Source organism: Macaca nemestrina, chromosome 14, assembly GCF_043159975.1.
Source record: "Macaca nemestrina isolate mMacNem1 chromosome 14, mMacNem.hap1, whole genome shotgun sequence".
NCBI lineage: Eukaryota > Metazoa > Chordata > Mammalia > Primates > Cercopithecidae > Macaca > Macaca nemestrina.
The window spans coordinates 17,976,677-18,001,258 of record NC_092138.1 but is presented as its reverse complement, the minus strand read 5'-3'; the positions used below and the strand labels follow the sequence as shown (position 1 = coordinate 18,001,258).

At 37.3% G+C, this 24,582-nt stretch overlaps 1 long non-coding RNA gene across 1 annotated transcript in view; it reads left to right on the top strand.

The window, feature by feature from the left end:
• The window catches only part of LOC105498731 (uncharacterized), a 52,224-nt gene extending 43,790 nt beyond the window's left edge, over positions 1-8,434 (top strand). The window contains exons 2-3 of the long non-coding RNA XR_011612405.1: positions 833-1,018; positions 4,558-8,434. This is a non-coding gene — a long non-coding RNA (uncharacterized lncRNA). The remainder of the gene's footprint in view (positions 1-832; positions 1,019-4,557) is intronic.
• The last annotated feature ends 16,148 nt before the right edge of the window (positions 8,435-24,582 follow it).

Genomic DNA, 24,582 nt, shown 5'->3' with positions numbered 1-24,582 from the left:
CTCAGTGATAATTAAGTAAACTATGAGAAAAATAGTTCTTAATATGAGAACTATGTAAAACTTTTTTTGTGTACAGTTGAGTTGGAAGTGTGTTTTGGAGGACTCAATGTCTGGTGGCTGTAACTGGTTTGTTTCCAACATATGATACACTTGTGTGCTAGGTTTATGTATTAGGGTAGTGCTAACCACCATACCACATAAAAAGCTAAAATTGCAATTCTTTAATATAATAGGAGTGTATTTCTTGCACATATAAAGTAGGTATTCTTGATTGGTGGGCTGTTCTTCAAGTGGTGATTCAAGAACTTGGGTTTTTTGTTGTTGTTGTTGTTCGCTTTATTATCTTTAACACATAGCTTCCTACGTAGCTATGTATACAAGCCACTGGATAGAGAAGGAACATAGTGTATATGGTGTGGAAGGCTGTTTATGAGCCAGCTCTGGAAGTGGCACACATCCCTTCTGTTTAATTTCATTGGCTGGAACTCAGGCTCACAACCATGCCTTTTTGCAAGGAAGGCTAGAGAAGACGCTTGATTTTTGTGCCTGAGGAGAAGATGAAATGGGATTAGTAAGCAGCCAGCTAATATCTGCTAAAATTTTGGGTCAGAACAACAACTCATGAAGTATCTGGACTGTAATACAGGTAAATTGATTATTTTAAATGAAGTATCAGTTAATGAGAATAAAAAGACCAGGCTTTTCACGAATCCCCAGAGGGCATTCAGGAACGCCGTGTTCCGCAGTAGTGGATATGCGTGTGCTTGTGTGAGGCATCGGCAGAGCGTAATCCCAATTCAGGTGTAATGTTTTCCCTTTTGTCTTCTCATAGGAGCTGACTAAGTTGGCTTGGCTGTACATAGGAGGAAGACCCTGATCCCTAGTGCTCAACACAAAAACGCTTCAATAATCCCCTGAGATTGTTTTACCTTGCAACACTCTCTGGAAAATTGTTGTTCCAGGAATGTAATGAAAAGATCTGCAAGAGAGTACAGCCCCTGTTGATTGACTTGTCTTGGTAAGCTTTCCTAGTTCTTTTGGGAAAAAAAAAAAAATGTGAACCATACAACCATTTATACGTGGACAGCAATCTCTTGGTCTAGCTTTCAAGCAGAAGGGATTTCATGGTCAAGGGCTAGCCTCAGAAAATAAGCCTTGTTAATGAATATATAATTCTATAGTTCCTGAAGGTATGTGCATATAAGAACTCATGATGTGAAAGGACCATGAACTGAGGGAAACTGACCCATTGGGTTGATGGTGGGCACAAGAATGAAAGGCATTCAGCCATTGAATTACAAGCACCTCCAAGTACCACATAATTGCATTTCAACCAGGATTTTTATAAACAAATATAACAATGTTGACTTTGGATTTGTTAGCTTCAGGCTCCCACACATTTTTATTCCTCATGACTATTTTATTTTTCAAAAGAAAAGAAACCCCCCATATATGTGGTCAGAGAATAATTCTATGCACTGGGAACTTTTCAAATAAATTTACTGCTCATGCTCAGTGAATGACCTTCACTTAGCAGCAGTATGTAAACCTTGGAAAAAATTGAAGCCAACATAAAATTATCCAAAAATTCCAGATTTCTAGCTCCATGGCCCCTATAAGAAATTCTGAATCAGTAAGTATGAGATCTGGGAATGTGAATTTTAATACAAACCTCATACAAAATAATTCCTTCTACTTTGGGAAATACAGATTTGGTGATTTAATATCAGTTGCTCATGTTTGTGTAAAGTATACACAAAGAGCTTTCTGTATCTCTTAACATGACAAACTATCACATGATTATCACCGTCAAGTGAATATTTGCTCCTATTTTTTATTTTAGGAAGTCAGCAAGGGTACAATAGATTTGGATCAAACAGGTAATATAACTTGTGGGCATTGTAAGAGATATGCTGATATCACTCCAGCTATTTAGCATCTACTATTTTCCAGTAAAGTGTACTGCACCAGACACTTCATATTCATGTCTCAAAAAAACCAAGGGAGGTGGCTATCATTGAGTCAATCTTATAGTTGAGAAAACTGCAATACAAAGGGGTTAAATTGTATTTCCATTGGCATTGCAATAAAGGAATACCTGAGACTGGGTAATTAATAAAGAAAAAAGGTTTAATTGGCTCAGGGTCCTGCAGGGTGTACAGGAAGTGTGATGCCAGCATCTGCTTCTGATGAGGACTCAGGAAGCTTACAATCATTGCAGAGGGCAAAGGGGAGCAGGCATATCACATGTTGAGAGTGGGAGAATGGGAGGGGTGAGGTCCCAAACCTTTAAGCAACTAGATCTCACTTGAACTTAATGAGCAATAACTCACTCATCACCAAAGGAATGGGGCTAAGCCATTCATGAGTGATCCACTCCCACAATCCAACCACCTCCCGCCAGGCCCCACCTGTAACACTGGGACTCCCATTTCATTCCCTCCCTGGCCCCTCAAATCTCATGTCTTTCTCACATTTCAAAATACAATCATGCCTTCACAAAAGTCCCCTGAGATCTTAACTCATTCCAGTATTAACTCAAAAGTCCCAATTCCCTGGTTCCAATTCCAAAGTCTCACCTGGAGATAAGTTCCTTCCACATATGAGCCTGTGAGATAAAAAACAAGTTATTTATTCCCAAAAGACAATGGTGGAACTGGCATTGGGTGTACATTTCCATTCTAAAAGGGAGAAATTGGCCAGAAGAAAAGGGGTACAGGCCTCATGCAAGTCTGAACCCATCAGGGCAGTCATTAAATATTAAAACTCCAAAATAACCCCCTTAGACTCCATCTCCCATATCTTGGGCACACTGGTGCAAGGGCTGGGCTCCCAAGGCATTGGGAGCTTCACCCCTGTGGCCTTGCAGGGTATACCCTCTGCGGCTGGTCTCATGGGCTGGAGTTGGGTGCCTGCAGATTTTCTAGGCTCAGGATGCAAGCTGCCAGTGAATCTATCATTTTGGGGTCTGGAGGGCAGTAGATCCCCTTCCCAGAGCTCCACTAGACAGTGCCCTTGTGGGAACTCTGTGTGTGGGCACTCATTTCCCCTTGACATTGCCTTAGTAGTTTCTCTGTGCGGGCCTGCCCCTGTTGCAGACTTCTACCTGGGCACCCAGGCTTTTCCATACATCCTGTGAAATCTAGGGAGAATCTGCCAAGCCTCCTTCACACTTACGTTCTGTGTGCCCACAGACTTAACATCACGTGGAAACCACCAAGGCTTGTGGTGGTTTGCACTCTCCAAAGCAGCAGCTTGAGCTATACTTGGGAGCACTTTGAGCCAGGCTGGAGCCAGAGCAGCCCAGATGCTGGGAGCAGTGTCCTGTCTTCACAAGCAACAGAGCCCTGTGTTTGAGCCCTGAAATCATTCTTTCCTTCTAGACCTCTGGCCCTGGGATGGGAGGGGCTATCTCCAAGATCTCTGTAGTGCTTCCAAGAACTTCCTCCCATTGCCTTGGCTATTAGCACTTTGTTCCTTTTAGTCATGCTAATCTCTCTAGCAAGTGGTTGCTTTACACCTTACTTGAATTTCTCTTTTAAAATGCTTTTTTTTGTTCTCTGCCACATGGCCAGGTTGTGAATTTTCTAAACTTTTATGCTCCGTTTCCCTTTTAAATAAAAGCTCCAACTTTAAGTCATTTTTTTTTACTTCATTGTCTAATCGTAGACTATTAGAAGCAGCCATGCCACATCTTGAAAGATTTGCTGCTTAGAAATTTCTTCTGCCAGATACCCCAGGTCATTACTCCTAAGTTCAAACTTCCACAGATCCCTAGGTCATACACACAATGCAGCCAAGTGTTTTGCTAAGGTATAGCATGGGTAAGCTTTACAGTGAAGGTCATCAGCTTGGCCTTCACTGTCCAAATTCCCATCAGCATTTCGGTCACAACCACTTAACAAGTCTCTAAGAAGTGATAAACTTTCCCTCATCTTCCTGTCTTCTTTTGAGCTCTTCAAACTCTTCCAACCTTTTCTCATTACCCAGTTCAAAATCTGCTTCCACATTTTCAGGTATCTTTATAGCAATATCCCACTTCTCGGTATGAATTTTCTGTATTAGTGTATGCGTGCTGCTGCAAAGAAGTATTTGAAACTGGGTAATTTAAAAAGAAGTTTAATTGGCTCAGGATTCTGCAGAGCACATAGGAACCATGGTGCCAGCATGCTTCTAGTAAGAGGCTCAGGAAGCTTACAATCATGGCAGAAAGTGAACAGGGAACAGATGCATTCCATGGTGAGAGTAGGAGCAAGAGAGTGAGGAATGAGGAGGTCCCAGGCTTTTAAACAGCCAGATCTCTTGTGAACTAACTGAGCAAAAACTCACTTATTACCAAGGGGATGATGTTAAATGATTTATGAGTGATCTGCCCTCATAACCCAATCACCTCCCACTGGGACCTCCCTCCAGCATTGGGAATCACATTTCAACATAAGATTTGGAAGGGACAAACCTCCAAACTATATCACTTGCTAAAGTTTGATAGTAAGTGGCAGAGTCTAGATTTGTATCCTACTGTTTGATTCTGGTTCTCTGCCTTTTCATTTGCTCTAGATCAAACCAGAGCTTCTGGCTGGGATACTGGTATCTCGAGTGAGTCATGGCAGGAGATACATGCTGGAGCTGAGGACGTAGTAGAGACAGCAGAAAAGGTAGGAGACAGCAAGAGGAGAGCAGCCTACAGATGAGAAGACAAGTAATTTACCCTGAAGTTCTGGGACTGCTGTAGGTCACAGGAAAAATCCTTCTGAGAGATTTTGATTTTAGGTTTTGATTGTACTTCTGTTTCTATGAATGATAGAAGAAGAAGCCTATGAAGTATACATTTTCGTAGTATTTTATAGATGAGAATCAGTGTTTTTAAGCTATTAACTGAGTCACCTAATTAGTTAATGAAAGAGTGGGATTACAACCCAAGTGTGTTTGATCTCAGAGACCATGCTTTCTAATTCACAAATACTCTTTCCCTAGTAGAATCCATACCAGTGTTTTCCAAACTTGTTTGTTCTGTGAGATAAACAAAAGTAAAATTAGAGTATGATTTGCAATAAAAGTAGTTGTTGGTGGTGAATTAGAGGCAAGAGTCAGAAAGACCATGTAATTGAATATGTGAAGCAACAGGGGTTTTTGCTAATGGGCTGTGTTCTTGTGAAGGTAAGGAAAGAGAAAATAATGAGGACTAAGAAATGGATAAGGCAAGGAAAAGACAATAATGGAAGCCAAAACGAAGTGAAAGGAAAAACAGACCATTTGTTATATTTTGCTTTATTACCACCACCATTCTTAGGCATCAGAACATTTTTTAAAAATCATGGCAGTAACTTCTTGATGTAATATTGATAAAACTTGCTTCCAAATATTTATATATTTGTAAATAAAAAGCATAATCAGAATTCAGTGGTCCCTTTTTAATGTCACAAGTAGTACAATGTTAACAAGCTAGACTGCACAATATCCTGTTTAAGTGTGTGTCTGTGCATGAGTGGGGCAGGGACGGGATCTTTGTGGTGTCATATTTACCTATCAGTATGAATGTAGGAAGTAAATTCTGAATTGAGAAAATCATCATATTGCAACTGTATCTAATTTATGTGAATTAATAATAAGGGCATAAATCTTACTACTTATTCTAGTTCATAAGGAGCTGGTGAAGCAGTCCTTTATAATGAAATAATTACTTTTTCAAGGCAGGAAGATAGTAGTAATTTGATAGGTGAATGATTTCCCAATATATAAAAATCAAATCCAAGGGAATTTCTAAAGCCAAATACATATTATTTTTGATTTTTGTACCACTTCAGATAATTTGTATCCATAGTCTTTAAGCAGAGTTTTAAAAATCAAAAGTTGACGGTAAGAAGATCTCCAGGGATAGGATTTAATGTGATTTTTGTCTGCACATTGTTATTTTCTGATTGTTCTACAATTAACACAGGTTAGTAAACAAATTAAAGGAGATAATTGTTGATAAACAGATAGAGCCAATTCTCAAATTCTGAATAAGCCTAATTCATTGGCAAATATGTTGATTGTAGATAAGACCACGTTTTTAGATAAAGATGACAATTTAAATTCTGTTTTGATTTGAGGTCAGCTCACAAAGACCTCTGAAACTTTCATTTAGTTTAGCTTCAGCACTGATAAGAGAAACTGAAATTTACTGTCTTCTCTCTTATTATGTGATGCCTAAGACAGGAAAAAGAAAGAGCTCCCTTAACTCTTCTTGGACTTAAAAAAAAAATAGCTTCACTGAACTTTAATTGACACACAGTAAACTGCACAAGCTTAAAATGTGCAATTTAACAAGTTTGACTTATCTTGTAATAAGTTCTAACGAAAAATTTGAATTAAGCCAAAGCTATTCTCGTGTTCTATTTCCTTATACTGTCCCCTCTACCATGCACATTGCAAAACATGTTTGTTAGAATGTGGACAAAATAGACTGTGGAGACTAGTCTCAAAAATGACAATTACTGGTGATTTAGTGTCTATGAGAAAAATATATTCTAAATTCTTAGACATTGATTTACAAAATTATTTTTAACACAGCTTACTTGGGAAATGAAGACTAGCCAGCATTTACCAGTGTTGATAATCATCGTAACTGGTACATTTGGTCTTCTCACTTATTCTGAATATCACATATATTCTCTTATATCTTTCTATATCAAATGTCCAATAAAGCCCAATTACCTGATGTCATATGAAAGCAGCTTGTGGAAGGTGGGACTATTGGAGATGCTGTACCCCTGCTAGGAAGTGGCTCTGGAAAATGTTTCATTTAATATCCAATGAGATTGAGTTGGAGCTAACGTCTGAGTGGTAGATGTAAACTAAAGCTGAGCTTTCTAGGTTCTGCTCAGCCCTTTGATCTTTTGAGCTTTGCTACTGCTCTTCTTTACCTCCCTATTACCGCCTCCTGCCCGGAGGCCTCCTCTTCTTTTCTAACCCAGACTATAAAATTCTACCTCATAGTGAATTTTTCAAGGCAGTTACAGTGCAGCTTTCCTCCTTGGAGTCCACTCTGCATTATTGCTATTAGAAGAAGGAGAAACCTGCAGGGATGTGCAAAAGTTAGACTGAGAAATAAAACATATTGGTGGTCTTCCACCAGATCATGAGCACACTCATATCCATCTTACAGTCCTGGTTTTGCTTTTATGCAGTGGAACTATCACCCACTGCTTCTATATTAAACTTTTCAGATTTTCAACCTACAAGTCTTTTCATGCTAAGAAATGGCATTTCTTAAAAGAAAAAAGAAAGAAAAGAATGTCTGGAAATTGGTTCTACAACGAAGTTACAAATGAGAGAATTGATAATTCAGTCTTACGCTGCTTCTTGAAATATGATGGTTTCTGTTTTTGATAGAAGATGTCTTTCATATGTAAGCAGCACAAAAAATCTTATAATTTTATCTTATTCTTAAAATTCTTATAATTTTAATCCCCTTATAATATACTATCTAAGCAATTACAGTCATTATTATGTTGATAAAATTTTATTCTCAATCATTATTAAATGCAATTGTGAGATTAGAGCTGATGCATTTGATAGTTTCGTCTCTTTATTGTGAATTTCTGTGTCCCTTTTGCCCCTGCAAGATTTTGGTGAAAGATAAGACTTGAATGCCAAACCTCGTGTTGCAGATACTTTGTACATATTTCCACCTTTGATCTTTGCAGCAACTTCGTGAACTAAGTATCATGACTCTAAGTTTACAGATTAGAACACTGATACCCAAGGAGTTAGGGAATTTGTTTAACTGCACATGGTTGAGTCTGAGATTTGCTTACACCTGGGCCTGCTGGGCACCCCTCATATCTTAGGACAAAGTACCACAATTTAGGTAAGGGCCAGGACTTTCTTCTAGGTGCGTTACTCACATTGCTCTCTCAGCTAAGGCTCCTTGCTCTTCATTCACATCGTGTCTGGGGTATAAACCATCCAATGAAAGATGACCCCTTCTGTCTCTCCCCATTAAAAAAGCATCGTCCTGAGTTGTATATGAATGTTTCTTTCCCATTTCATGGTCACTGGTATCTTTTTGCCCTCCTGTTCTCAGTTTTACTTTTAGGCCTGAAGCATTCGGTAGGTTCATTGCTGAACATGGGCAGTTTCACTATTTTTCTGTTCCATAAGGAAAACCAAGAAGTCTGTGTTCTTTTATTTTATTATTTTATTTTATGTTTGTGAGACAGGATCTCACCTGGTTGCCCAGGCTGGAGTACAGTGGGGCGATCACAGTTCACTAGAGCTTTGACCTCCTGGGCTCAGGCAAGTCACCTCACCTCCCACCTCAGAATCCTGAGTAGCTGGGACTGCAGGTGTGCGCCACCATGCCAGGCTATTTTTTTTTTCTTTTTTTGAGATGGAGTCTCGCTCTGTCGCCCAGGATGGAGTGCAGTGGCGCGATCTCGGCTCACTACAAACTCCGCCTCCCAGGTTCATGCCATTCTCCTGCCTCAGCTTCCTGAGTAGCTGGGACTACAGGTGCCCACCACCATGCCCAGCTAATTTTTTTGTATTTTTAGTAGAGACGGGCTTTCACCGTGTTAGCCAGGATGGTCTCCATCTCCTGACCTCGTAATCCGCCCACCTCGGCCTCTCAAAGTGCTGGGATTACAGGCGTGAGCCGCCACACCCGGTCCCCTAATTTGTTTTTAATTATTTTTTTGTAGAGATGGAGTCTCACTATGTTGCCCAGGCTTGTGTTCTTTCAGTGCCAGGCTTTATTCCATTTGCTTCCACAGCTCAGCAGGTTAGAGATGAATGAAAGAGCATATGAGGAAAGGGCTGAAATCAGGGTCCAAAGCCTCATTTGGCAGAGGGTCATGATACGTCTATTTAACTTACTTGACTTCAACCGTACACGTCAGCAAAGAAATAGTAAGAAAGTTAGGGGAATGGAATAATTCCAATGATGCTGGTGGGTGATGGTATGCCCCGGGGGGTGGGCGCTTTATGGAATGTAAATCCCTGACCTTTCAAAACGGCCTCATTTCCTGTTACCTCTCATTGAGCATCCCCACATTTGGACAGGGATGCTGGGGTTTTCAGATATGTTTCCTATTCAACATGGTACCTAAATGCCAACCAACAACATCACAGAATTCTCTGCGGAGGAGGCAGAAGTTGATTCCAGCGGTAAGAGAAACAAATAGCAGCGGCAGCAACATCCAAGACAACACCAGCCAAATAACTGGTGCACAGTGCCTCCGTGCATTCTATTTTATGGATGACATAGAATAGATTTTTCAATGGTAATTTTAATTAATTACAATTTTTGCAATACATGCTAACTTTAGGATAGAAACTCTTTTAAGTTGAACTGTTGGTTTTGTTTGTTTGTTTGTTTTCTTAGAAAGCAAGTTTATTAAGAAAGAAAAGGAAATTAAGAATGGCTACTCAATAGACAAAGCAGCCAAAATGTAGTCTTTATCATATATTTTTTGAGACAGAGTCTCACTCTGTCACCCAGGCTGGAGTGCAGTGGCGCAATCTCAGCTCACTGCAACCTCACCCTCCCAGGTTCAAGCAATTCTCTTGCCTTAACCTCCTGAGTAGCTGGGATTACAGGCATGCACCACCACGCCTGGCTAATTTTTATATTTTTAGTAGAGATGGGGTATCACCATGTTGGCCAGGCTGGTCTCAAATTCCTGACCTCCAATGATCCACCTGCCTCGCCCTCCGAAAGTGCTGAGATTACAGACATGAGCCACTGCACCCAGCCAAAATGTAGTTTTATTTCGCTATTTATTAGAGGACTTTGGTCACATCACTAGATCTTTGAGCTACACTTTATTTGAAATATTCACAGTTAGCAGTAATGCCCAAATGTCTGTGTCTTTCAGAGGTTTTGAATATTTAATAAGAAAAAATATATGTGCATATTTTAAGTACTTAAACATTTGAGTTATATAATAATAATTTCTAAGAGAGTGTAAAGCATTGGTATCCTTTTGAAATTCCCTGATTCCATGATGAGCTAAAAAATGTTGTAAGGTTTTGAATAAATTTAAATAAACATTTTCAGTCATTGCAATGTGTGTATGTGTATACCTATATCTATATCCCTATATATTTGAATTTTGAAAAAGGTTAAAATGACTTCAAATATATGAATTAAGGTTTGGGTTAATTTTATTTTGCCTGATTAAGTTTACTTATCCCCATGACAAATTGGCATCTGAATTGTCAGCCGGCAGGTGTGTTCCACACTTTTCACTTGTCTGTGTGTGTGTGAGTGCACAGACCTTCAAGAGCACTCACAAGTGTAACTGCAAGTTTGCCTCTGAGTGCACAGACCTGAAATCTTAATATGCTACTTTTTTTCCTCCATAAACAATACAAAGAAGTTGACAGGTCTGAAAGGGGCTTATGTGAAAAGATAATTAAGAGCTTTAGAGAGTGTCAAGAGTCAATAGCTCAGCACTGTCAGCACTCCGGAGAGTTACAGGCTATAATTAGATGGCATGGAGGTGTAAGGCATGCTTGGCAGTTGATTCCTGCATGATCTCCAAGGGAAAAACAAAGAGCAGCCTCCATGAGATCTCAGGCAAAGTGGAAAACAGACGTGCTGGAGTCAAACCTCTCAAGCGTCTGCTGTTCTCCCAGGTTGCAGCGTTTGGTGAAGAGCTTTTTTTGCCTTTTGATTGGCATCTGCACGGGCTCACTGGCCTGTGTTCATCATTCCCACAATCCCCTTGGTTTTGGGAAGCAGACCTTCCTTCCGCTTTGTGAATTAGAGGTCATTTCTGAATTAGAGGTCATTTCTGTGGAGTCTATGAGTACAGCCTGCCCCATGTTCCTGTACTCACTTTGGACTCTGAAAAGTTCAAGTTTATATGAAACAGAGCTAGTTGATCCCTGATAAAAGATCATTTTGCAAAGAGATCTGGAAAAGTCCAGAAGAGTCTCTCCCTATGTAAACTTGAACAGACAAAAAGCATGTGCAGAACTAGATTAAGATGCCCAAAACACTGAAAACAGTATAGAAAATAACCAATCATATGATGTCAAATTTTAAAAATCTAAGTAGTAAAATATGTATAAAGAAGTCAAATAGTATTCTAATTTTTTCCAGATATGTGTGTGTATGTGTATATGTATGTGGGCCTTCAAAATGTACATGGAAAGTGCATATTATGAAAAAATCTGTGCATAAATTCCAATTTTTTGCACCAAAATAAACTCACACTAACTTGTTACAACATGTCTGAACAGAATCTAGTTTGAGACACTAAGAAGGATAAAACATCAGTGTAAAAAGAGCCCCTGTCAGAGCAACATGAATTCTGCCAAAATTGAAGCAAGAACAAACATCAAATTTATGGTAAAGCTTGGGTGGAAGAACACTGAAATCGCTGATGTTTTATGAAGTTTATGGAGACAAGGCCTTAATGAAATCAATAGTTCACAAATGGATAACTTGTGTTAAGAAGGGACAAGATGATGTTGAAGATGACATCCACATTAATTTGCCAGAAAAAAATTAATCTTGTTTGTGTTCTTAATTTTTTTTTTTTTTTTTCCATCAGGTCTTACTCACTCACCCAGACTGGAGTGCAGTGGCATGATCATGGCTCACTTCAGCCTCAACCTCCTTGGCTCAAGAGATCCTCCCACCTAAGTCTCCCAAGTAGCTGAGACTACAGTTGCATACCACCACAACCAGCTAATTAAAAAAAAAAAAAAAATTCATAGAGACAAGGTCTCGCTATGTTGCCCAGGCTGGTTTTGAACTCCTGGGCTCAAGCAGTCCTTCTGCTGTGGCCTCCCAAAGTGCTGAGATTACAGGCATGAGCCACTGTGCCCACCCTTGTTTGTGAACTAATTGAACAAGATGGGTGACTAACAGCAGAAACGATAGTCAGCACTACAAATATCTCAGTTAGTTTGGCTTATACATTTCTAACAGAAAAATTAAAGTTGAGGAAACTTTCAACTCAACTGTACCCAGATCAACTGCAGATAAGAGCAGAATTTTTAGTGGAAATTTTAAACAAGTACAATCAAGATCCTGAAGCATTTCTCTGAAGAATTGTAAGGAGATGAAGTTTGGCTTTACCAGTATAATCCTGAAGACAAAACAGAATCAAAACAATGGCTACCAAGAGGTGGAAAGTGGTCCAGTCAAAGCAAAAGCAGACCAGTCAAGGACAAAGGTCATGGCAACAGTTTTCTGGGATGCTCAAGCCATTTTGCTTGTTGACTTTATGGAAAGCCAAAGAATGATAAGACGTGCTTATTATGAGACTGCTTTGGGGAAGTTAACCAAAGCTTTAGCAGAAAAATGCCCAGGAAAGCTTCACTAGGGAGTCTTCCACTATGAAAATGCCCTTCTCATTCCTCTTATAAACAGGGGCAATTTTGTGAGCGTTTCAACGGGAAAGCATTAGGCTTTAGTCTGCTATAAGACTATGAGATTTGGCTCCTTCTGGTTTTATTGTGTTGTTTCTTATTCTTAAAAGTCTTTTTTAAAGGACACCCATTTTTCTTCCATTAATAATGTAAAAAAGGTTGCATTGACATGATTAAATTCCCAAGACCCTCAGATCTTCAGGGATGGACTAAACAGCTGACATCATTGCATACCGAAATGTCTTGAACTTGACAGAGTTCATGTTGAGAAATAAGGTTTATATTTTTTATTTTTACCTTTTAATTCATTTTTTCCACAAACTTTTTGACATCCTCTCGTATGTATCATATTCCCCATTCCGCTAGACACACACACACACACACACACACACACACACACACACACACAGCATATATGTAAACATATATATGTTTATATATATATATTTCTATATAAAAAACTTTTTCACAGATGTTAGTGCTTTAGTGGTTTTCTTTGGCTTGTGCTTTAGATATACTCAGCCTTTTCATTTGCTCTCCTAGCTCTGGTGTGTGTTTTTCAGTTAGATGCAAAATATACGTTGATTTTACTGGTGAACCATCACCTCCATCGATTCCAAAGCACTGTCCATATTACTGAGTCAAAATGCAAGTTTCTAGGTAAATACTGCTGGTCAAAATTTGATCTTAAAAGTTTCTCATTATATAGAAGCTTTAATTGAAAAACAGCACTTAATTGAAAAAAATTGCTATTTAATCAGTAATATTTAAGTAAAATGTGCAAACGTAATGTCACAAATTGAATAAATACAAAGAAAATATACATGTGACAAAAATTAGCTTGAAATAAACCTGTATGCCCTTAAAACATAACTATTTTTAAAATGATTGAAAATGTATTTCTTGCCTCCAAGAAATCTGACTGTGATCAAAGAATAATCCCACACAGATCTGCTAATTTTTAACATTTCCTTCAAATCTTTGTGGAATAAAAAGTTATAAAATATTACAGATGAAGTTGAAGTCCTCGATAGTTTCATTACCGTCTCTCATTACAAAGACAATTACTTTAATAAATTGTAAATAATTTACATACATTTTAATCTCTATGTCTGGACAATATATTGTTACTGTGTCTTGAAAGTTATTTATAAATGGTGTCAAATAAAATATGCCATTCTGTAATTTGTCTTACTTTAGTTAATGCTATGCTTTTTGAGATTTAGCCATGTTTATATGTATCTGTTTCATTTCTTTCAGCTACTACATATTGTTCCATTTTGTTTCTTTGTTATCCTGTTGATTAAAAAGTAGGTAGTTTCTAATTTTTCTCTTTAACAAATAGAATTTGTATGAACATTCATGCATGTCTGTATATGGGGGTGAGTTTCCTCATGTAGTTGTAGAATTTGAATTACACCCATTTTGGCAAATTTTTCATGTTCACGTAACACTTTGGGTTTTTTGGCTCCCAAAGAAAAGTAGATAAGTAAAAATCATCTGATAATGTGAATAGATGTGATTAATACACAATACCTGAATTCAAATCTGTTGAAGTTAAACATTGTATCGCTGAAGTAGTTTTCCGTATTTTATCATTCCACTGGGTTACTTTCTGGAGTGATACATTTAATAAATGAATCTCAGCCATCTTTATCGTATTTCTAGAACTCAGAAACCACTTAAACCTGTAGACATTTAAGATTGCAGTGCTGCAAATCCAGGTGCCAGGGTTCTTCTTTAAACTAATCCTAGAATCCAATGACCCTGGATTATGTGGCTTTCACCTCGACAGGCAAGAACATCAAGGAAACTTTTTTTTTAAGCTTGTTTTTTTTTTTTGTTTTGTTTTGTTTTTGTTTTTAGAAAAGGAAAGGCAGTGAAAATGAACTCAGGCCCATTTAGAAAGGAAGCAAACATATTAACAATGGATAGCATTTACTAGCTTTTGTGACCCTCTTCTCCTGCTCCCACTCAGACTTGGAAGAAAAAGTACATTAAGCTTTGCACCTGTCTCTAAGAGCTGTTTGTCATCACTTACTCGTTCCTCATTTTCTTTCATTGAAAGCTAACAATAAGTGTGATCAGACAGCTGAACTCAAGTGTAAGCATTAGATAGGCTGTGATTAGAGCAAGGTGAGTTGCTTTAGGCCAAGATCTTCTAACCCCCTTCTAGACGAAGCCTCTAGAAGCCATCTTTTTCTCCATAACCCCGGACAGCAAGTGACCTCAGGCCCTCATTGTATTTTATAAGGCTATTATATTACAGTCTGAATTGTAGTTTTAACCTGTAGTCCCACAAAGCTCCCCTCCGAATCTACTTTCCATACTCTCCCCACACTCATTCTTCTGATACTCAGATCAAATCATTAAATCTGATACTCAGATTTAATGCTTAGAAACACTCTGTGATGCTCCACTTTCTTCACACCAGTCACTCTAGGTAAAGTTTAAAGTCTTCAAAATGGAGATTGAGAGCATCCACAATTCAGTCCAAATTAACTTTCCAGGCTCATCGTCATTGATTCTTATTAACTAGTGTTCTCCCAGGACACTCACTGGGTCTCAAATATGCCCTCATCTTCTGTAGCTCTTTGCCTTTGATATAACTATGACTGACAATCTTCAAATGGCAACATCTTCATGAAATCTTATGCAATAGCAGTTTATATATTCCTTTCTTGAAGATATTCATTTTTATGAATAAAGATTTAATAAAACACAGCCACATATTCTTTTTTTTTTTTTTTTTGACTGGTTCTCACTGTGTCACCCAGGCTAGAGTGCAGTGGTGCAATTATGGCTCACTGCAGCCTTAAACTCCCAAGGCTCAGGTGACCTTCCTGCCTCAGCACCCCCGAGTAGCTGGGACAACAGGCACATCCCACCACACCCAGATAATTTTTGTATTTTTAGTAGAGATGAGGTTTTGCCATGTTGCCCAGGCCGGTCTCAAACTCCTGGGCTCAAGCGATCTACCCACCCCGGCCTCCCAAAGTGCTGGGATTACAAGCATGAGCCACCGCACCAGAACAATGGCCACGTAGTCCTTTACGTATGGCTTATGGATGCTTTCTCTATATGGCAGAGTTAAGTAGCTGTGATAGAGACTGTATGACCCACAAAGCCTAAATATTTACTATACGGCACTTTCCACAGAAAATTTTCTGACCAAATGAATGAAAATGGGCTGTGTAGCAGGGAGAGGCACGATCAGAGAGCAGCATAAAATGTTTCTAAAAATATTTAGTTATTACTCACATTTGTCATTTCAGGAGATTTTCCGTGTCTTTCATTTCCATCCACATGAAGATAGGAATATATGCAGTTATTGTCAGCTTTCTTGTCTTTATTGATGGTGAATGATAATAGTGATCAGTCCAAGATAACTTGAACTGATATTTGGGATATGTAGCCATCCATCCATCCATCCATTCATCCATCCATCCATGCATCCGTGTATATATATATACATACACACAGAGACATACATATATGCACATGTATATGACATATATCATTTTTAATTTTAGACTCTTTTTGGAAAATGCTCAGAAATAAAGAAAACATGATTACCCCCTAATCATGTGATTCAAAATTTTAAAAATCACAGGAATAGTTTAACCTGATTGCTTTTCAGAATTCAGTCAAGAAATTTGAGGTTTGTGTACATATATTCATTACTGGCTAAATATTCAAGAGTGACCTGCATATAATTGCAAGATAACAATATTATAATTCCATTAGAAAGAGTCGTACTTATTACAGGCTAACTTGTGTTTGTCCTGAAACTCCACCACCTGATGAATATGCAATTAACCTACTTATTACCACAGAAAACATCTCCTTAGAAATACAACACATCCACATAATTTTTAATCTGATCTTCAAAGGTTTTCTGTGGGAAAAAAAATAATTTTTCCCAATAAGATATATTATTGGAAACACAAGTCTACGTAGCCAATTTGCTACATCATCTGATTTATTTTAATTAGAGGTTAGCTGCTGAATGTGATTACAGTTATAATTATTACAATACCAGTCATCCACACTTCCATTAGCATTCCACTTGATAGTTAGCAATAAGCAGAAATAAAATATTAGGACTTTTAAGAGAAGAGATTACCAATTAGTACAATTCTCCACTGGCACAAGATAATTATTAATTATGATCATCACGGTAATTATTCACCAAGCTAAATTTCACAGGGCTACCTGTGTGCAGATTCTCTCTGTACTGCATTCTGACATCAGCAGCCTTCTTATCTGCTATGGAAATCCTGAAGCAATATTTGTATTAAATACACAGTTGACTGCACACCAAATGGAAAGGCAGCTGCGAAGGTACAGGATGAATCTCCATTTCATTAAAGTATCTCCTCTCTTTGTAGGGCATTGCAAGGGGACTATGTAAAAGCGTAAAACTTCAGAAAAGCATCACTAGTCACATATATGTTTTCTAATCACATATGATAAAACTGTATCAAAACTAGCCCTCTCATTGTCAGCTCTTGCATTCTCCTGATATTGCCATTCATATCAACACCAATACTATTTATAAATAAAACAACCACAAATAAAATTTAGGAATTGTTGATCACTCAAGGACTAATATTATGTAAATAAGTTAGAAAAATATCTAAAGGCATCATGGTTTTCAAATTACATCTACATCACCACTGACGTACTAAAATATAAAGTCATTATTCAGAAGTATGTTAATTCTTATGCATAATACACTTTATATAAAACCACTAGGCTGGGCGTGGTGGCTCTCACCTGTAATCCCAGTACTTTGGGAAGCTGACATGAGAGGACTGCTTGAGCCCAGGAGTTTGAGAACAGCTTGGGAAACACAGGGAGACCTCGTCTCTACAAAAATTACAAAAAGTTACCTGGGCATGGTGGCAGTGGCCTGTGGTCCCAGCTACTTGGGAGGCTGAGGCAGGAGGATCACTTGAGCCCAGCAGGTCAAGGCTGCAGTGAGCTGTGATTGGGCCACTTTACTTCAACCTGGGTGACAGAATGAGATCCAGTCTCAAAAACAAAAAACAAGAAACAAAAAAAATCCACCATATTCTGCTCCAGTTTTTTCTATCTGAAGTGAAAGAAGTTTCAGAAGGTTCAAGGGAAATAAACACCAAATGCAACGGAGAAAGAAAGACAATTTGCTGGAGTGGACAGCACTAAATTGGGAATCAGATGAGTCAATACTAGTCTTGACTCTGAATTGACATGGTTACTTTCTTGAGGTAAGTTATTAAACTTCTCAGAGCCTCAGGTTCTTTATTTGCACTTGGAGACAATACCTCTTCTGCCCTTCTTGGGAGGCTATTAGTCGAGTCAGATGAGATTCTACACAAAATAATTTTTATAAGCTATAAAGTGTTGTTCAAATATAAGGCAATCTTTAATAATTCAAACAAAATCACATTTAACTTAGACTGTTGAATGTTTCTTGAAAAAATAATTTTAGAGTGTCATATAGCCCAAGCTTATGTTTTTACTCAGTAGACAGGAGGGAAATATCTAGAACTGTCAAAAATGGAATTAAGGTAATAGGATATTAGAGTTTCTTCAATCTCTGGATTAGGAATTGTTGACACAAAGTATAAAGCAAGGTTTTGTTGGCTTGTTTTTTGTATATTTAATAGGAAAAGGCAGATAGCTGATGTTTTGAAAAGGAAGAGCATTTGGGCCACTCTAATTCCAGAAGTGGGAGATAGAAGAGAACAACCCCTGGGAAGCCTTTTCAGGTCAAGATCATCTGCATTAGTCACCAGGATGCACTTCTTTGCTGTGGTGACTGCACCAACCAATGTGCTGCTGATTCTAAAGAGAGGAAAAATACATTTCAAATGACTTTTTTTCATTGCTGTTCATGTTTGCTGCCAATGTTTGCCTCCATGCTTGAAAATATGAGCAAAGATTTGTTATTTGGAAGAGCTCTATTTCTCATGTTCAAATAGCTCCTGCTCTAACGGGGACTGAGAAGAGATGGGGGACAGCCACCATCCAGTGGACATATTTGCTCAACAAAACAAAAAATGCCTAAGAGTAAAAGCAAAGCAATTTGTAATGTGGTGTTTGTTATTGCCTACCTATATTTCTTGAGTTGGATCAGAAACAAAGGCAGACAGATATGGTTCAAATTGTCTTTGGGCATTTATCATTTTGTGTCCGAAAAGCCCAACTTACATAAATACCAGTGCTATTAAAGATTTATAGGTGCAACAGTCATTTTCTTGGTAATTTAATTCTGTTACAAGTTAAAAAAAACTAACATCTATTATAGGCCAAATTTCTGAAATATCTGTCAGGAACAAAATATATATATGAATTTTTTTGCCCTATGAACTGATTATTTTTAGCAGCTTTTATGAGCATAATAATAGTAATTTAAGCAGTTAATTTACCAAAAATCATTTTATTCCAAAACCTGAAAGCCCCCAAATCAAAGGGTTCTCTTTGTCTAAAAAGTTAAATCAAAATAAATGTTTCTAGTTAGTTTTAAGAGGAGAAATTAAGGTTTCTTAATGCTCAAATATTTAGCAAGCTCTCAAGAAGGTGTAGGGGGAAGCAATCTGCCTGTCATAGGAGAGAAAAAAAAAATTAAAGAGCAGAATTTTAAAATTGTACCTCTTGACACCAATAAATAACAAGAGAGAGCTAGTACCATTCTTTAACAGGCGTGCATACAATACAATAAGCAAATCTGACTCATCTGCCAGCTTGATTGCTTTGTTTAGAATTCCACTGTCAGAGGTAAGGTGGGGGTGAGGGGATTTATGTAAATTAGGCCCTTCCAAGCTGGAAGAAAGTTGTATTATTTAAAAAAAAAAAAAACTTTTCCAAGTTTAGAAAGTTAGAAGTGTTTTTGTTCCCACACTCTTCTGAATAGCAGTGACTTGAAGTTCTCAGAATCAGGTTAAAAATATGATCTGGAAACCATGGCTATGAATTTCCACAGATTTCTCAAAGCTTTGAAGGCAACTGTGATCCATATCTTCCTGGCTTTCTGGTATTACCATGTGTGAGTGCTGGGAAAGGAGGGTGGATTTTTGGATGTGATCTTTAGTTTCCTGTTTCTAAAATGGGATGAGTGTAATCAATCAGATTAATCTAAGAAATAAACAGCCGTTTGTCTGAAGGTTGTGTAAGATGATGAAACTGCAATTTGTTTATATTCAGTTGGAATTTACAGGAAGGTGCTCCTGGAAATCACTGTCTAGTACTCTAACATTGTGGGCACTTCTGTTTCATTTTGTTTTAGAGAATATCAGGGGGCTGGAGTCTAATTCTTAGACTCTGATTCCTTAACCTGATGATCCCCAGGGATCTGCACTAGAGAGATGAATTTAATTCACTTAAAGCATTCTATAGATACAAGCTACACAATATGTGTGCAGGGTGGGAATGTTGCAGAAATGACACACATATAGGACAGCATAAGTTCAGATCCGCACCAATTGTTGGGGTATTTGAGAGCACACTCTTCTTGAGGGGAGTTTGGTTTCAGGGCAATGGCTGTAGGGTGACTGTGGGGCTCCAATAGGTTGTCCATTTATGCATCACTGCGATGATCCTCCCTTCTAAGCTTCAATCTGATCAACAGCCATTCATGAGCTGATTGTGAGAATCCTCCAGCTCCCACAGTGATTGCCTTAGAGGAAAAAAAGAAGAAAGAGAGTGGACCTCCAAGACCCGATTCCCCTCTGGAAAAGCAGTAAGCCTAAAGGCTAGCAGCAGAGATCTGGACCCGTGGTTGGCAGGTGTTGTGGAGAGGAAGGGCACCTTTGACCCCTTTTGGTTTGGAGAATATCTGCTGATCTCCCTCATCCCAGAGAAGTTAAGGGACATGGGACTCACTTTCCTTCTCTGTCTGAGGTGGAGCACGTGAACATTTGCCATTAAGGAGACCAATCTTGGCTGTCTCCTGTGGTCTTCATGACTTACCAGCTGGAACTTTATGAGCCTACAAGAATATAAATGTCTCCCAGAACCCACACATGTTCCAGTATTTAAAGTACTAGCAGCCTGAGTGAATTTATATAATAACAAAATACCAAATTGTTATATATTTTCTTCATTGTATTTTAACACAGTTTATTATCATTTTATTATTTTTAAAATGCGGGAGTGAGGTGTAGCATGGCTATGCATAGAATCACCTGTTAGATGGTTACTCCACCATTAATTAATATTTTTCATTGAGAGCTTTGCATGATATAGCTTTAAGCAGAGAATTGGAGAGGATAATTCACCAACTGTTAATTTTTTGCCATATTTGCTTATGTATATGTTTATCTCTATATATACATGTCTAGGTACATTTTTTCCTGCACCATATGAAAGTAAGTGATAAACATAACATTACACTACATATTTCAATATATGTATATATGCTAAGGATAAAAACATTTACCAAAACACAATTTTTTCACATATTAAAAATTATTAATTCACCAGTATCATTTAATACATAATCTTGCATAATTTTCATTTGCCTGAAGAAAAAATATTAAGTATAGCCACTTATTTTAAGCTCAGAAGCTAATCAATATTTACTCTTTGGGTTGATTATATTTGCCTTTAGTCTGTTTTAATCTAGAATATTATTCACTGAACTTTTAATCTGTGTATTTTTAATAGCATTAACTTTTTAAAAACAGTCCAAGTGTCCAAGTAGGTTGCATTGCAGAGCATCCCACATGCTGTATTTGTGTTTCCTCGTGCTTAGATTTATGTAAAAGATTTCAGTAAGAACAATCTTCAGTTCTTATAAGTGTTTTGTACTGCTTTACAACCAGGGACTTTTAATGTCAGGTTGTTCCACTATTGATGTTGCCACATATTATCACTTGACTAAGGTGATGACTCTCATATCTCTTTATTATAATGGTACATGATTACCTTTGTAATAGTAACTAATCAACTGGATGAAAATATCATTCTTCAAGAAAGCTTGTTTTTGAAAACCCTTCTCTATATTTTGATAAAATAAGCTGTAGAATCCTGCGAACTATAAGAAGTATAATGGTTATGTGAGGTGAGGAATAGGGACATGTCCTGATGTCATGTATTCTATTTATGTTCTGGGTGGTTTTACCATTTTATTATCTTAATAATCTTTAGGGGAAACTAATGTCAGAAAGATGGCTGAGTAAAAGTTTCCAGCATTTGCCTTCTCACAGAAACATTAATTTGAACAATCATCCTTGCAAAAAAATACCTTCAGAATAATTAAAAGATCCATGAGAGAGATCACTGTGCCTGGAAGTGAACAAATAATAAAAGGCACATTGAGGAGAGTAGGAAGAACAGTTTCACATTACTCATGAGATTCCTCCCTCAAGCTTACACAGTGCAGTATTGAGAGAGATACCACCTGCATAAGGAAAGGAGAGTGAAGTGAGAACCTGACTTTACCATGGACCCCAGTGCCAGGCCTGCCTCAGTGAACCCCAGAGTCAGACTGGTCTTTGCAGACCCAGTTTCCAGGCCAGCCTCTGTGGACCTATGTGCCAGGCCCATCAGCCCACTGACTGAGGAACCAGGCCATCCTACTCTCAGACTCCAGCAACAAGCCCATGATAGATCCTCCCAGCCAGTCTGCTCAAAATCTATAGGAGACGACTAGTGAAGGGCTTTCCCTGTAAAGACTGAAAAAGGTGTCTGCTTCTTTACATGCACAGATACCAGTGCAAGACCACAAGGATCACCAATAATCAAGAAAACATGACACAATCGAAGGAACAAAATAAAGCACCAGTAACTGACCTTAAAAACAAACTGCCTAGCTAAGAATTAAAAATAATAATTTTTAAGAAGCTCATAAGCTACAAGAAAATACAAATGGACAATTAAATGTAATTTGAAAAATAATATATAAATAAAATTAGAAGTTCAATAAAGAGAAACCATAAAAAAGAACCAAACAGAAATTCTGGAGCTGAAGAACCAATCGTTGAACTAAACTTTCCAGAAGTTCAACTGCAGACTCAAGAAGAAGAGAATCAGTGAGGTTGAAGGCAGGACATTTAAAATTACCTAGTCAGAGGGGAAAAAAGAGTAAAAAACAGTGAAGAAATTCTATGGGACTTATAGGACACCATCAAGCAAACCAACACAGACACTATGGAATTTTCAAAAGTGCAGGAAAAAAAGAGGAAAGAAAGCTTATTTTAAAACATAATGATAGAAAACTACCCAGGATTATAGAAGGAAATGAACACCCAAGTTTATGAAGTCAAAAGAACCTCAAATAAATGTATCATAAACAGATTTTCAATCAGAAACATTATAATCAAATTCTCAAAAATCGAAGACAAAGTGAGAATTTCAAAAGCAGAACAGCAGCTCATCACACACGAAGGAACCTCTATAATACTATAAGTGAATTTCTTAGCAGAAACTGCAGGACAGGAGAGAATAGGATGGGATATTCAAAGTGCTAAAGGAAAAAGAAATTGTCAACCAAGAATACTCCACCAAGCAAAATTTTCCTTCAGATATAAAGGAGAAATAAGGGCTTTCCAAGATAAAGAAAAGCTGAGGGAGTTCATTACCATGTGAACAATCTTATAAAAAATGCTAAATGGAGTTCTTTATATTGAAAGGAAAGAATGCTAACTAACAACATAAAAACATATTAAAAATACAAATCTCACTGTAAAGGTAAGGATATAGTAAAATTTAGAATGGTCTGATATTGTAATGATGGTATATAAATCACTTTAATGGTAGCATAAAAGTTGAAAAACCCAAAGAATAAAAAATAACTATAGCCACAATAGTTTCTAAATGGATACACAATATAAAAAGATATAACTTGTGACATCAATCACATAAAATGAGAAGGGAAGAAAAGTTGACATGTAGAGTTTTGTTTTGTTTTTTTAATGTAGTTGAAGTTCAGTTGTTATCAGCTTAAAATAGACTGCTATAACTATAAGGTGTTTTATGTAAGCCTCATGTTAACCACAAGGAAAAAGCCTGTATTCAATACATCAAACATGGAGAAAGGACTCAAAGCACACCACTACAAAAACACATCAAATCACAAAAGAAGACAGCAATAGGGGAAGAAAGAAACAAAGGAATGACAAAACAGTAAGAAAAAATGAACAAAGTAGCAATAGCACTTATGTCTCTATAATTACTTTAAGCAGCAAGTGAATTAAATTCTCCAAATAAAAGACAGTGGCTGAATAGATAAAAAGCAAGATATAACTATACTCTGCCTATAAAACCTACTTTACCTTTAAGAACATGTTGACAAAAAAAGATACTCCATGAAAATGACAACCAAAACAGAGTGGAGGTGGCTTTACTAATATCAGAAAAAAATAAACTTTAAGTCAAAATTATCAAAAGAGACATATAAGGTGATTATATAATGATGACAGGATAGATCCATCAAGAGGATATAACAATTGTAAATATATTATGCACCCAACATCAGAGGACCCAAAGTTATAAGAACTGAAGGGAGAAATGAACAGCAATATAATATTAGTAGAAGATTTCAGTACCTTATTTTTAATAATACATAGATAATCTGACAGACTATCTAGTCTGTCTAATAGTAGACTAGAACAATATTAATCACCAAATGTACGTAATGGCACATATGTGGGACATTCCACCCAACAGCAGCAGAATGCACATTCTTTTCAATTGCACATGGACTATTCTTCCAGGCAGATTATATCTTAGGTGGCAAGCAAGTTTTAATATATTTAAGAAGATTGAAATTATATCAAGTATCTTTTGCAAACAAAATGATATGAAACTGAAAACCAATAGCAAAAGGAAAAGTAAAAAATTTACAAATATGCAAAAATTAAACCTCGCACACCTGAACAACCAATGGGTCAAAGAGGAAATTATAAGAAAAAATTTAAAAATAAGTTCAACAAACAACAAAAGAAGAGCAAAAATAGAAACATAGTCTGCCAAATCTTACGGGATGCAGAAAACTCAGTTTTGAGAGAGAAGTGTATATTGATGATAAACAGTGACACTAAGAAAATAGAAAGATCTCAGATAAACAACTTAACTTTATACCTCAAAAAACTAAAAGCAAAAGGAACAAATTAAACCTCAAATTACCAGAAGGAAGAAAATAATAGTTAGAGACTAGAAAAACAATTAAAAAGATTAATAAAACTGAGTTTTCTTTTGAAAAAAGAGAATATTCAAATAAAATAT